General features: G+C 45.2%; 1 protein-coding gene across 1 annotated transcript in view; it reads left to right on the top strand.

Moving 5' to 3' along the window:
- Positions 1-15: 15 nt before the first annotated feature.
- LOC310691179 (uncharacterized protein) overlaps positions 16-13325 on the top strand; it is a 29588-nt gene continuing 16278 nt past the window's right edge. The window contains exons 1-2 of the mRNA XM_083470836.1: positions 16-55; positions 6305-6386. The gene's annotated coding sequence lies outside the window, so the exon portion shown is untranslated. The remainder of the gene's footprint in view (positions 56-6304; positions 6387-13325) is intronic.

Here is a 13325-nt window from a genome sequence, read left to right as displayed (position 1 = left end):
TCTCCACCAAGAGAAGCAGCTGCCACCTATTACAAAAGTTTTTGTGCAAATACTGGTAAGTCTTGGAGGGCTACTGGGCAGGAGTGGAGATAGATAACTTTAGAATTTGGGGCATAAGGGAGGGAATGCTTTTTGTGGACCTGTAGCCTAACTACCTCTTTATAATTATAAAGGTTATAATTATAAACTCTAAGGTGTTTATTTCAGCAATAACAGTACAAGTTAAATGAAGTTCCTTTTAATAATCAAACCAGTCTACTAAAACAGACCATGTATTCTAGCAAAAAATCTTGAATCTAAAAATGACATTAATGCATATTCAAGCAGAATCTCTCTCTGCACAGCTGAAGCAAAATCCCAGGGGGTTCCAGGGGCTGCTTCTTTGTGGACCTGTAGTCTGACTACTTCTTTATTGAGTGCCAATGATATTCCCTGTGTGATATTGAAGTGACATGGAGCCTTCCCCAGTGGCAGAGGAAGGGGGCAGGCCCCCCGGGTGCCATCTCTGAGGAGGTGTGACAAGAAGGCACACCTCGGGGGTCTCGCCCTGCCACCCCCAGGCACGCACCGCTATCATGCTGCCACAGATGCATGCGGAGGATCCTGTGCTCACGGCTGCACTCTCCTCCGCTCGAGCGGTTCCATCGGCAAACCAACCAGTGGCGCATGCGCAGCACCGCTCAAGTGCCATACAGTGTACCCTAACCCTCCACCACTGCTGCAGCTACGAGCGAAGGATCCCACTGACTCCGCTGCAGCTGCGAGCAGAGGATCCCGCTGCCATACATACGGTGTGCACACATGCAAGGTACATAGCAGCGCACAGATGGTACGTAGCGGCACCTGCGCATGCGCCGATGAGTGGTTTGCCCCGCCCCCCTACCCTGGGTGCCTGTTCTTCTTCCTTCGCCACTGGCTTCCCTAAGGCTTTAGGGATTGGTATCTCTGGTCCCTCCAGCAACCAGAACTCCCTTCATTTACTCAATCTCCTCTAAACGTCATGAAACACCTTGCAGGATGAGATCATGATGTGATCCAGAGGAAGAATCCCCATTCCTACCAGATTCTGAACTCGTATGCAACATCTTGGGTTTGGAAGGGGCCCATGGGTATCTTTGAGAACGCAGATGGGACTGGAAGGGGCCTCTGGGTAGGGGAAGGATTCAGCAACAGAGAAGCTAGAGCTCCCTGGAACATTTCTTTTGTAAATAGCTTATCAAGTTTATCTTATATTAGGAACATCCATCCCGACCTCCAGATCTCTTTCAGAATACAATCCTATACAAACTGAGTGTTTCTGAATAGCAAGGAGTAGGGCTGCATATAATCACCAGGAGACAATGGCTATCTCAATGCTTTGTGATAATTTATTTCATAAAGTGGTTTTGCATTGTGTGGAAATGTATCTTCTTTTGCCTATCACTGACTCTGCTGTCAGGTTATTTTAATAGGACCTCTTGAGCTCTAGAGTTATGGCACCAGAAGAGGGAGTGAGGAATAGCCACTTCTTTAGTGTCACGCATTATCTTATAAACTTCTATTATGCCCCTATTTTTATATTCCTAAATCAAAAACACCCAAAAGGTGGAGTTTAGTGGCTGATCAGACTACCAGCCCTCCTTGTGCACAGTGAGGAAGAGACCCAAGAACACAGGATGTATACCTCACTCTAAGGTTTTTATTTAAGCAATAATAGTACAAGTTAAATGAAGTTCCTTTTAATAATACAACAACCATTCTACTAAAACAAACCACATATTCCAGCAGCTGCGTTTGAATTTAAAAATGACATTCATGCATATTCAAGAACACTTTCCTCTGCCGAGCTGTAGCAAGATCCCAAGGTGTTCCAGGGACTCACCCAGTGCTCCTTTGGAAAATTGAAGACATGGTAGAGACTGTCGTAGCTTTAAGAAATATGATTTATAGCTAAAAAGCAATAGCCCTTTTAGCCCCGCCCCCTCCCTGTCCTAGAGGTGCTAGGAAGGAACATTCTCTTTACTCTGGTTGCCAATTGATTACTAGCCCCAATTCAAATGCTGGTTTCGACTTACGTGGTTCAGACTCTCAGTACCTCAAGGACCTCCCCTTCCCATATCAACCTACCTGAACTCTGCAGTGATCACTTGAAGCCCTTCTCTGTGCCCCCCCTCCAACGGAGGTCCCGAGGGGAGCAGCAAGAGAGGAGGCCTTGCCAGTGGTAGCCCCTGGTTGTGTAGAGCTCTCCCTCATCAAGCTTGCCCGCCAGTGATGTCATTTGCTTTTGAATGCCAGGCACATACATTTTTCTCCTGGCTTCTGATTCTTTGAATCAATGCAATCTTTATCCATTCCTTTTATTTATTTATTTTAAGAAATAATATCCCACTTTCCACATCATGGGCCTCAGGTTGTCTTTAACAATAAAATGTACCATATACACAATTTAAAACATCACTTTAACTTCCAAAATTTAAAACCTCAAGAATTTGACATATCTCTCTCAGAAAAGAAAAACAACCACCAGCAGTGAGCGACAGTGCAACAGCACTTTCTCAACCTCACATTGGGCCAGCCATATTTACCTTAACTATAAGATGTCTCAGGTTTAAACATAACACTTTAGGCACAACCCTTCTTAAACTTCAGTTACTAAACATCAGTTGGTTCACTTCAGGTAGATAAATATTCAGGTTTCCAGAAGAGATGGCAAAATGTTCAAATCAGTTTCTGTCACTTAGATAATACAGTGACCGCTCCCCACAACTGGGGGGGAGGCGCCTTTTGCGTGGTCACGCACAGCCCCCCATCCCAGTGCGTCTCCCAGTAGTAGGGGCTGGCTTCACCCTCCCCAAGCTGGATACCCGGAGGTCTCCGCCTACTTCAGCCAATCGTCCAGTCCCACCTGGGGGGCGTCGCCAGAGGATCAGCCAGGTGGGGGAGGGACGGCCCACAGAACAGAAGGTGAATCTTACCTGTGAATCAGTGTCAGTTGGCTCCAGAACTTCTCCCACCCTGCCCTCCCTCAGTTAAGCCTCCTTTTGCAGGTTAACCTCTTCTCTACAGGTACGCAGGCGCTGTTGAAGGACCGGAAAGGAATTTTCCTGCATTTGCAGGTTTTGCCTTTCTTTAGTCAAATGTCACAACTCTGGTGGTTTCAGGCCTTGGGCGGAATCCTTTAGTCTAGCTTCCTAAATGGGGGGCCGGTTTTTATTTCAGCAATAACAGTACAAGTTAAATGAAGTTCCTTTTAATAATCCAACAACCAGTCTACTAAAACAGACCATGTGTTCCAGCAACAGACCTTGAATCTAAAAATGACATTAATGCATACTCAAGGAGAATCTCTCTCTGCACAGCTGAAGCAAAATCCCAGGGGGTTCCAGGGGCTGCTTCTTTGTGGACCTGTAGTCTGACTACTTCTTTATAATTATTGAGTGCCAATGATATTCCATGTGTGATATTGAAGTGACATGGGGCCTTCCCCAGTGGCGGAGGAAGGGGGCGGGCCCCCCGGGTGCCATCTCTGAGGAGGTGTGACAAGAAGGCACACCTCAGGGGGCTCCCCTGCCACCCCGGGTGTGCACCGTCATTGTGCTGCTGCAGACGCGTGTGGAGGATCCTCTGCTCGCGGCTGCACCCTCCTCCGCCGTCCGTACAGCGCTCGAGCGGTGCCATCGGCAAACCGACCAGTGGTGCATGTGTGGCGCCGCTCAAGCGCCATACAGTGTACCCTAACCCTCCACCACTGCTGCTGCTGCGAGCGAAGGATCCCACTGACTATGCTGCAGCTGCGAGCAGAGGATCCTGCCACCATACATACGATGCGCACGCATTCATGGTACATAGCGGTGCACAGGTGGTACGTAGCCACATGTGCGCATGCGCCGATGGGCGGTTTGCCCTGCCCCCCTACCCTGGGTGCCTGTTCTTCTTCGTTCACCACTGCCTTCCCAAAGGCTTTAGGGATTGGTATCTCTGGTCCCTCCAGCAACCAGAACTCAGTCTCCTCTAAATGTCATGAAACACCTTGCAGGATGAGATCATGATGTGATCCAGAGGCAGAATCCCCATTCCTACCAGATTCTGAACTCATATGCAACATCTTGGGTTTGGAAGGGGCCCATGGGTATCTTTGAGAACGCAGATGGGACTGGAAGGGGCCTCTGGGTAGGGGAAGGATTCAGCAACAGAGAAGCTGGAGCTCCCTGGAACATTTCTTTTGTAAATAGTTTATAAAGTATAACTTATATTAGTTACATCCATCCCAACCTCCAGATCTCTTTCAGAACACAGTCCTAGACAAACTGAATGTTTCTTGAATAGCAAGGTATACGGCTGCATATAGTCACCAGGAGACAATGCCTATCTCAATGCTTTGTGATAATTTATTTCATAAAGTGGTTTTGCATTGTGTGGAAATGTATCTTCTTTTGCCTATCACTGACTCCGCTGTCAGGTTATTTTAATAGGACCTCTTGAGCTCTAGAGTTATGGCACCAGAAGAGGGAGTGAGGAATAGCCACTTCTTTAGTGTCACACATTATCTTATAAACTTCTATTATGCCCCTATTTTTATATTCCTGAATCAAAAACACCCAAATGGTGGAGTTTAGTGGCTGATCAGACTACCAGCCGTCCTTGTGCAGAGTGAGGAAGAGACCCAAGAACACAGGATGTATACCTCACTCTAAGGTTTTTATTTAAGCAATAACAGTACAAATTAAATGAAGCTCCTTTTAATAATACAACAACCATTCTACTAAAACAAACCACGTATTCCAGCAGCTGAGTTTGAATTTAAAAATGACATTCATGCATATTCAAGAACACTTTCCTCTGCCGAGCTGTAGCAAGATCCCAAGGTGTTCCAGGGACTCACCCAGTGCTCCTTTGGAAAACTGAAGACATGGTAGAGACTGTTGTAGCTTTAAGAAATATGATTTATACACATATTTAAACCTTCAGTCTGCATGGAGTGGGTGCAGATCTTACAGCATGGCAATCCCAAGCAGGGATGCTCATCTAGTCTTAACAATCTGCACCTCCTGGACACGTTGGTGTTAGAAGGAACAAATCAGACGCCACAAGAAAATATGAGGAGGAATAAAGAATTGGGGAATCTCTTCTCTTCCCCCACAGCCCCCATGGATGTGTCCTTCCATCCTCTCCTAGCTCTGAAGCTCAACAGTCTGGCACTATAGTACTATTGCTGTAGTTGCTGTACTGAGGTTGAGGGTAGGCAAGTAAGTTTATCTGTCCCTTCCAGTGCTGTATGGGAGAACGGGTGGTGTCAGTTTATGCACACAATGAGATAAGCAGCTTCAGATCTGAATTTTGCTGCACTTTCCAAGATATTCTGAGCTGCTAGGCAGTCTCTTCCCAGCACAGCTGAGATAGGAAATTAATTCGAGCAGCTGTTACCAGCATGGCACTCATGAGTGCCTGGGTGCCCTCGTATGGTGCCCACAAAAGGCCTCAGTAAATATCCCCTCAAAATCCACTGGCTCTGTACAAAGTGTGTAACAAATGTTGGAAATGTAAAGAAAAAGAGGGAACATTTTATCATATGTGGTGGGAGTGTAAAGAGGTGAAATGTTTCTGGGAAATCATATATAATGAATTGAAAAAAATGTTGAAATATACATTTGTAAAGAAACCAGAGGCATTGTACATATGGCAATACCAGCTGGGTTTGGGCAAGGAAACGGTCTTGTTCTGCAATGAGATGAAATTTACAGGTGATTCTACTCCACCTACAGATATTCCTTTGCCACCTTCTAATAAATGAAATACAGTGGTACCTCGGGTTAAGTACTTAATTCATTCCTGAGGTCTGTTCTTAACCTGAAACTGTTCTTAACCTGAAGCACCGCTTCAGCTAATGGGGCCTCCTGCTGCTGCTGCGCCGGCAGAGCCAGATTTCTCCTCTCATCCTGAAGCAAAGTTCTTAACCCGAGGTAATATTTCTGGGTTAGTGGAGTCTGTAACCTGAAGCGTCTGTAACCTGAGGTCCCACTGTATGGTAGGTCAACAGGAATGCTCAAAGGCTTCCTCCCCATTTAGGGATCTTTTATTAAATTTGGGTGATTATTGTTGGCTAAAGTTTAAAGTTTAAAGCTCTCACAGCACTAGAAAATGATAGATATTCTAAGTTCCGCTGATGCTATATTTTGTTCCTGGAAGACTCTGCACGCTGAGAAGGGGAGTGGGAGGGTTTTCTTGTGGTTGTGTCTCTGCTTATCAATAATTTTTTTTAGTTCCAATGTAGGAGGAGCGGTACGTAGTTTCTCATGAACCCATAGCCTCTTCTATCCTATTTAAGCAGCAAGTGTTCACACATTTCCCTCATTCTCCACCAAGAGAAGCAGCTGCCACCTATTACAAAAGTTTTTGTGCAAATACTGGTAAGTCTTGGAGGGCTACTGGGCAGGAGTGGAGAGAGATAACTTTAGAATTTGGGGCATAAGGGAGGGAATGCTTTTTGTGGACCTGCAGTCTAACTACCTCTTTATAATTATAAAGGTTATAATTATAAACTCTAAGGTTTTTATTTCAGCAATAACAGTACAAGATAAATGAAGTTCCTTTTAATAATCCAATAACCGCTCTACTAAAACAGACCATGTATTCCAGCAACAGACCTTGAATCTAAAAATGACATTAATACATACTCAAGCAGAATCTCTCTCTGCACAGCTGAAGCAAAATCCCAGGGGGTTCCAGGGGCTGCTTCTTTGTGGACCTGTAGTCTAACTACTTGTTTATAATTATTGAGTGCCAATGAAATTCCCTGTGTGATATTGAAGTGACATGGAGCCTTCCCCAGGGGCACAGGAAGGGGGGCAGGCCCCCCGGGTGCCATTCTGAGGAGGTGTGACAAGAAGGCACACCTCAGGGGTCTCGCCTGCCACCCCCAGGCACGCACCGCCATCCTGCTGCCGCAGACGCATGTGGAGGATCCTGTGCTCCCAGCTGCACTCTCCTCCGCTCGAGCGGTTCCATCGGCAAACCAACCAGTGGCGCATGCGCAGCACCGCTCAAGTGCCATACAGTGTACCCTAACCCTCCACCACTGCTGCAGCTACGAGCGAAGGATCCCACTGACTCCGCTGCAGCTGCGAGCAGAGGATCCCGCTGCCATACATACGGTGTGCACACATGCATGGTACATAGCAGCGCACAGATGGTACGTAGCGGCACCTGCGCATGCGCCGATGAGTGGTTTGCCCCGCCCCCCTACCCTGGGTGCCTGTTCTTCTTCCTTCGCCACTGGCTTCCCTAAGGCTTTAGGGATTGGTATCTCTGGTCCCTCCAGCAACCAGAACTCCCTTCATTTACTCAGTCTCCTCTAAACGTCATGAAACACCTTGCAGGATGAGATCATGATGTGATCCAGAGGAAGAATCCCCATTCCTACCAGATTCTGAACTCGTATGCAACATCTTGGGTTTGGAAGGGGCCCATGGGTATCTTTGAGAACGCAGATGGGACTGGAAGGGGCCTCTGGGTAGGGGAAGGATTCAGCAACAGAGAAGCTAGAGCTCCCTGGAACATTTCTTTTGTAAATAGCTTATCAAGTTTATCTTATATTAGGAACATCCATCCCGACCTCCAGATCTCTTTCAGAATACAATCCTATACAAACTGAGTGTTTCTGAATAGCAAGGAGTAGGGCTGCATATAATCACCAGGAGACAATGGCTATCTCAATGCTTTGTGATAATTTATTTCATAAAGTGGTTTTGCATTGTGTGGAAATGTATCTTCTTTTGTCTATCACTGACTCTGCTGTCAGGTTATTTTAATAGGACCTCTTGAGCTCTAGAGTTATGGCACCAGAAGAGGTAGAGAGGAATAGCCACTTCTTTAGTGTCACGCATTATCTTATAAACTTCTATTATGCCCCTATTTTTATATTCCTGAATCAAAAACACCCAAAAGGTGGAGTTTAGTGGCTGATCAGACTACCAGCCCTCCTTGTGCACAGTGAGGAAGAGACCCAAGAACACAGGATGTATACCTCACTCTAAGGTTTTTATTTAAGCAATAATAGTACAAGTTAAATGAAGTTCCTTTTAATAATACAACAACCATTCTACTAAAACAAACCACATATTCCAGCAGCTGCGTTTGAATTTAAAAATGACATTCATGCATATTCAAGAACACTTTCCTCTGCCGAGCTGTAGCAAGATCCCAAGGTGTTCCAGGGACTCACCCAGTGCTCCTTTGGAAAATTGAAGACATGGTAGAGACTGTTGTAGCTTTAAGAAATATGATTTATACACATATTTAAACCTTCAGTCTGCATGGAGGGGGTGCAGATCTTACAGCATGGCAATCCCAAGCAGGGATGCTCATCTAGTCTTAACAATCTGCACCTCCTGGATACGTTGGTGTTAGAAGGAACAAATCAGACGCCACAAGAAAATATGAGGAGGAATAAAGAATTGGGGAATCTCTTCTCTTCCCCCACAGCCCCCATGGATGTGTCCTTCCATCCTCTCCTAGCTCTGAAGCTCAACAGTCTGGCACTATAGTACTATTGCTGTAGTTGCTGTACTGAGGTTGAGGGTAGGCAAGTAAGTTTATCTGTCCCTTCCAGTGCTGTATGGGTGAAAGGGTGGTGTCAGTTTATGCACACAATGAGATAAGCAGCTTCAGATCTGAATTTTGCTGCACTTTCCAAGATATTCTGAGCTGCTAGGCAGTCTCTTCCCAGCACAGCTGAGATAGGAAATTAATTAGAACAGCAGTTACCAGCATGGCACTCATGAGTGCCTGGGTGCCCTCGTATGGTGCCCACAAAAGCCCTCAGTAAATATCCCCTCAAAATCCACTGGCTCTGTACAAAGTGTGTAACAAATGTTGGAAATGTAAAGAAAAAGAGGGAACATGTTATCATATGTGGTGGGAGTGTAAAAAGGTGAAATGCTTCTGGAAATCATATATAATGAATTGAAAAAAATGTTGAAATATACATTTGTAAAGAAACCAGAGGCATTTGTGTTAGGCATGGTTGGAAGTGAAAGAAATAGAAAAGAACGTAAGCTTTTTTTATACATGGTAACAGCTGCAAGGACATTATTGGCCCAAAAATGGAAACAATAAGAGATACCAATGATGGAAGAATGGAAAATGAAATTAATGGACTATGCAGAACTCGACAAATTAACAGGAAAGATCTGAAACCGACAGAACCATAGGTTCACCGAGGACTGGAGTAAATTTGTAGATTATTTGAAAAGTAGATGCGATGAACAAATAACGTTTGTTGGTTTGCAAGAGGCTCTGTGAAGAATTAATATTAAAAATATTGTAAAAAAGGGAGTAGGGAGGAGGAAGGTTATCATTATAAGACAATATAAAATTAGGAAATGCGTAAAAAAGAATCAAAACGGAGGATTGTCAGAAGAGCTGAGGGAAGTCCATAAAAGAATGTACTTGTGAAAAAATGTGTGTTATGTTCTTATAATTTTGTATTGTAAAATTAATAAAATATTATTAAAACAAAACAAAACAAAAAAACAAACAAAATCCACTGGCTCAGCCTCTCCATTTAATGGGGCCTCAGTACTGAAGGCCCACTCTCTCAGATGTTCTGAACAAGGGAGAGGTGCAAAGAGCTTCTCTTTGTGAGCAAGCACAGCAGTGATGGATATAGGTGTTTTAGCCACACTGAGCCTTCAAACAAGCATTGATTTTCTGCAAAATCTGTGTAGAAATGAAAAATCATGGGAGACGAGAGAGGCAGGTGTAGCTAGGCGTCTGTCCAGGGCGGACCCTGGGAGCCTGTTTTATTGAATATTACAAGCATTGCCCCAGGTGGGCCTGTGGTTGATTGGTTGATACATACACACAGAAACTTGTAATTGGTTAACATAAGTACTAAGGCGGGAATTACATCTGAAAGGTGGGGATTACATGTGATCATTTATCATTGATGGAGAGAAGGCTGAGAATCGGAGCCAGAACTAGACAGGCATGAAGCCTCCTAATTGAATTGTAACTAGGGATTAATTGGCACAAACAATATAACAATCAGGTTCTGTAGATATGGTCAGCTAGGCATGGAGAGCAAGTACAGTTTGTTTTCCGTGAGCTTGGGATGTCTGTTACTTAATGATTGATCATAGCATGAGACAATGTAACAATCAAGTTCTGTGGATGTGGTCAGCTAGGCGTGAAGAGCAGGTTCGTAACAGTGTGTGCAAAGGCAGGGAAAAACCTATGAGCAAGACTTCTTAAAAAGCAAGAAAAAAAGAGGAGCAAAACTTCCCCAAAATGGAGCAGTTTTATGCAGAAAGAGACTAACAGTTATGTGTAGAAAGAAGACTTCCCTTTATCTCCCCCTTTCTTTTCTTGTTTGCGAGGCATTCTGGGTAGATAAGGCAAAAATATTTCAGGATTAGTGGTGTGCCAACAAATGCCCAAAATAAGTTCGCCAGGGTCGATGGGACAAGAATACTTCGGGATACGTGGTTTGCCAACGCATGCCCAAAATAAGCCCGTCCACATCTCACCTTAGGTTTACTGTTGGTGTTGCCATTTCGCAAAGTAGGCGGCGAGAAGTTTATTAGGTGGTTGAGGGGGAGAGAGAAGCCGAGAGAAAAGGCTTATGAGGCCAGGAATGCATTGAAGGAAGCAACATAACAAAATTAAGATGCATATAATGACAAGGGCGTATTGAAAGAGATTACGAAGCCAGGTAAGATTAGGTAGCCAAGCAGTAAGCCACTGGGTGAAAGAATCCCAGAGGCCAGAAAAACCAACGTCCTGTTTAATGTGATGTGTAAGATTTTGCAAATGAGAGATCTGCTTTTGGATGGCTTTGGAATTATCAGTAATATTAAAACAACACATCATTCACTTGTTCACAGCCATAATGATGAAGCATCAGCAAATAGTGATAGCAGAACGATTTTGTAAAAGTCCATAGTGAAATTCACTCTGTTCTTTATTCAAAAGGTGAGAAGCTTGTGAAGTAAAATTCAGGGCTTTTTCTTCCATAGTGAAATTCACTCTGTTATTTATTCAAAAGGTGAGAAGCTTGTGAAGTAAAATTCAGGGCTTTTTCTGCAGAACAAGCTAAAGAATTAATGTTCATACGATTCTGTACAGCCAATCCAGGGACTCCTAGGAGAGAAACAACTAAAGAGATATATTCAGACCTACTGAAAAAGGAGACAAAAGCATCACAATCGTTAGTCAATTTCACAGAGCGGCGATATCAAGAGTGGGATAAAGGATCCAGAACTCCTGGAATAATCTGGATTCCTTCTTTGGCCGCAGAAAATTTGGGTAAAATTAAGCCTGCGACTTTAGGAGGTAATTGGGTGGTCATAAGCACAATTTCACCAGGTAAAACAGTGTCTTTGGTTTTTTGATTAATTAAGTTGATGGTAAAATCAGAGCGTGTATCCTTTGAGATGGTTTTAATAGTGGAGACTAATGGCGGGGGGGGGGCTCCCTATTTGTCCTGGCCCGGGAGTGGGGCCCCTAAGGAGTTTCCCGAACTCCTGCACTGATTTGCCCAATGATAGCCTTTACCGCACTTTGGGCATTTCTTGGAAGGTTTAGCCTTATTGGCATCACCATTCCTGTTTGGACCCCCGCCAGGGGCTCTGCATTGTTTAGCAAAATGACCTGGGCGATTGCAGTTGAGAGACCAGAATCAACAATGGCCCTTCTTAATTCTCGCATTACAGAATAAGAAAGGGTTTCATATAGCACCTGTTGTTGTGCTGTGCCTGGGTTTGCATAAGAAATGGGGAAAGCAGATGGGGTTGAGCTGGAGACAGGGAAAGCTGATGGGGTTGAGCTGGAGACAGGGAAAGCTGATGGGGTTGAGCTGGAGACAGGGAAAGCTGATGGCATTTCACCAGCCCACTCAGATTCTTCCTCTAAGGAAAGGAAACCTTTTTGCCTGGCTTGAGAAAGTGCAACACGAACAGCTCCCGTGAAACAGGCAGGAGCTGAGGCAGGCAAGGGAGGGGTGGAAGGAGGGAGGGAAGAAAGAGGGGGGGAAGTGGATGTGGGCTGAGACACAGCTTCTGAAGAAGCAGGTGCATGCAAAGGAAACACAGGAGGGAGGGAAGGGGGGATGGGGGTGGGCACAGCTCCTGTATGAGCAGATGCAGGAGGGAGGGAAGGGGGAATGGGTGTGGGCTGAGGAATAGCTCCTGTATGAGCAGATGCAGGAGGGGTGGAAGGGGGGGTGGATGGGTTGGAAGCAGGCAAAGGAGGGAGGGATTGGCAGGATTGTGCAGGAGGCAAAAGCTTGGGGTAGGGAGGGGGATTGTCTGCAATAGTTAGAAGTGCAGGAGCCGTGGGAGACGCCTGAGAGGCCAGGGGCCCTAAGTTTGCCACGGCAACAGCACATTTCTGCCAAGTTAGCAGACAATGAATAGGAGCCCTGGGTTCTGCAAAAAAAGTTTTTCCAATCTTTTGCCAAGCCTCTACCCCCAAGGAGCCTGCCTCGGGGTACCAGGGACATTGGAATGCGATCTCACCTAGCAATTGTTCAATTTCCTTTAAAGAAACATGAGCACCTGCACCTCTCTGTCTGACTAAATGAAGCAGTTCAGTAGCATGCACTTTCTGGGACTTTGTAAGCTCCCCCCCATACTCACGGTGTAGCCGGCTAAGACTTCTCCAGTCGAGTGAAGTATGAGGCTGGCTGACTGCTCGGCTGCGCAAGGGATCTGGCACGTCGGGTCACCAGATGTAGAAATGAAAAATCATGGGAGACGAGAGAGGCAGGTGTAGCTAGGCGTCTGTCCAGGGCGGACCCTGGGAGCCTGTTTTATTGAATATTACAAGCATTGCCCCAGGTGGGCCTGTGGTTGATTGGTTGATACATACACACAGAAACTTGTAATTGGTTAACATAAGTACTAAGGCGGGAATTACATCTGAAAGGTGGGGATTACATGTGATCATTTATCATTGATGGAGAGAAGGCTGAGAATCGGAGCCAGAACTAGACAGGCATGAAGCCTCCTAATTGAATTGTAACTAGGGATTAATTGGCACAAACAATATAACAATCAGGTTCTGTAGATATGGTCAGCTAGGCATGGAGAGCAAGTACAGTTTGTTTTCCGTGAGCTTGGGATGTCTGTTACTTAATGATTGATCATAGCATGAGACAATGTAACAATCAAGTTCTGTGGATGTGGTCAGCTAGGCGTGAAGAGCAGGTTCGTAACAGTGTGTGCAAAGGCAGGGAAAAACCTATGAGCAAGACTTCTCAGAAAGCAAGATAAAAGAGGAGCAAGGCTTCCCCAAAATGGAGCAGTTTTATGCAGAAAGAGACTAACAGTTATGTGTAGAAAGAAGAC

Source organism: Podarcis liolepis, assembly GCF_965112155.1.
Source record: "Podarcis liolepis genome assembly, chromosome: 13".
NCBI classification, from domain to species: domain Eukaryota; kingdom Metazoa; phylum Chordata; class Lepidosauria; order Squamata; family Lacertidae; genus Podarcis; species Podarcis liolepis.
Note: the sequence above shows the minus strand (reverse complement) of the source record. Positions and strands in the feature narration are given on the sequence as shown.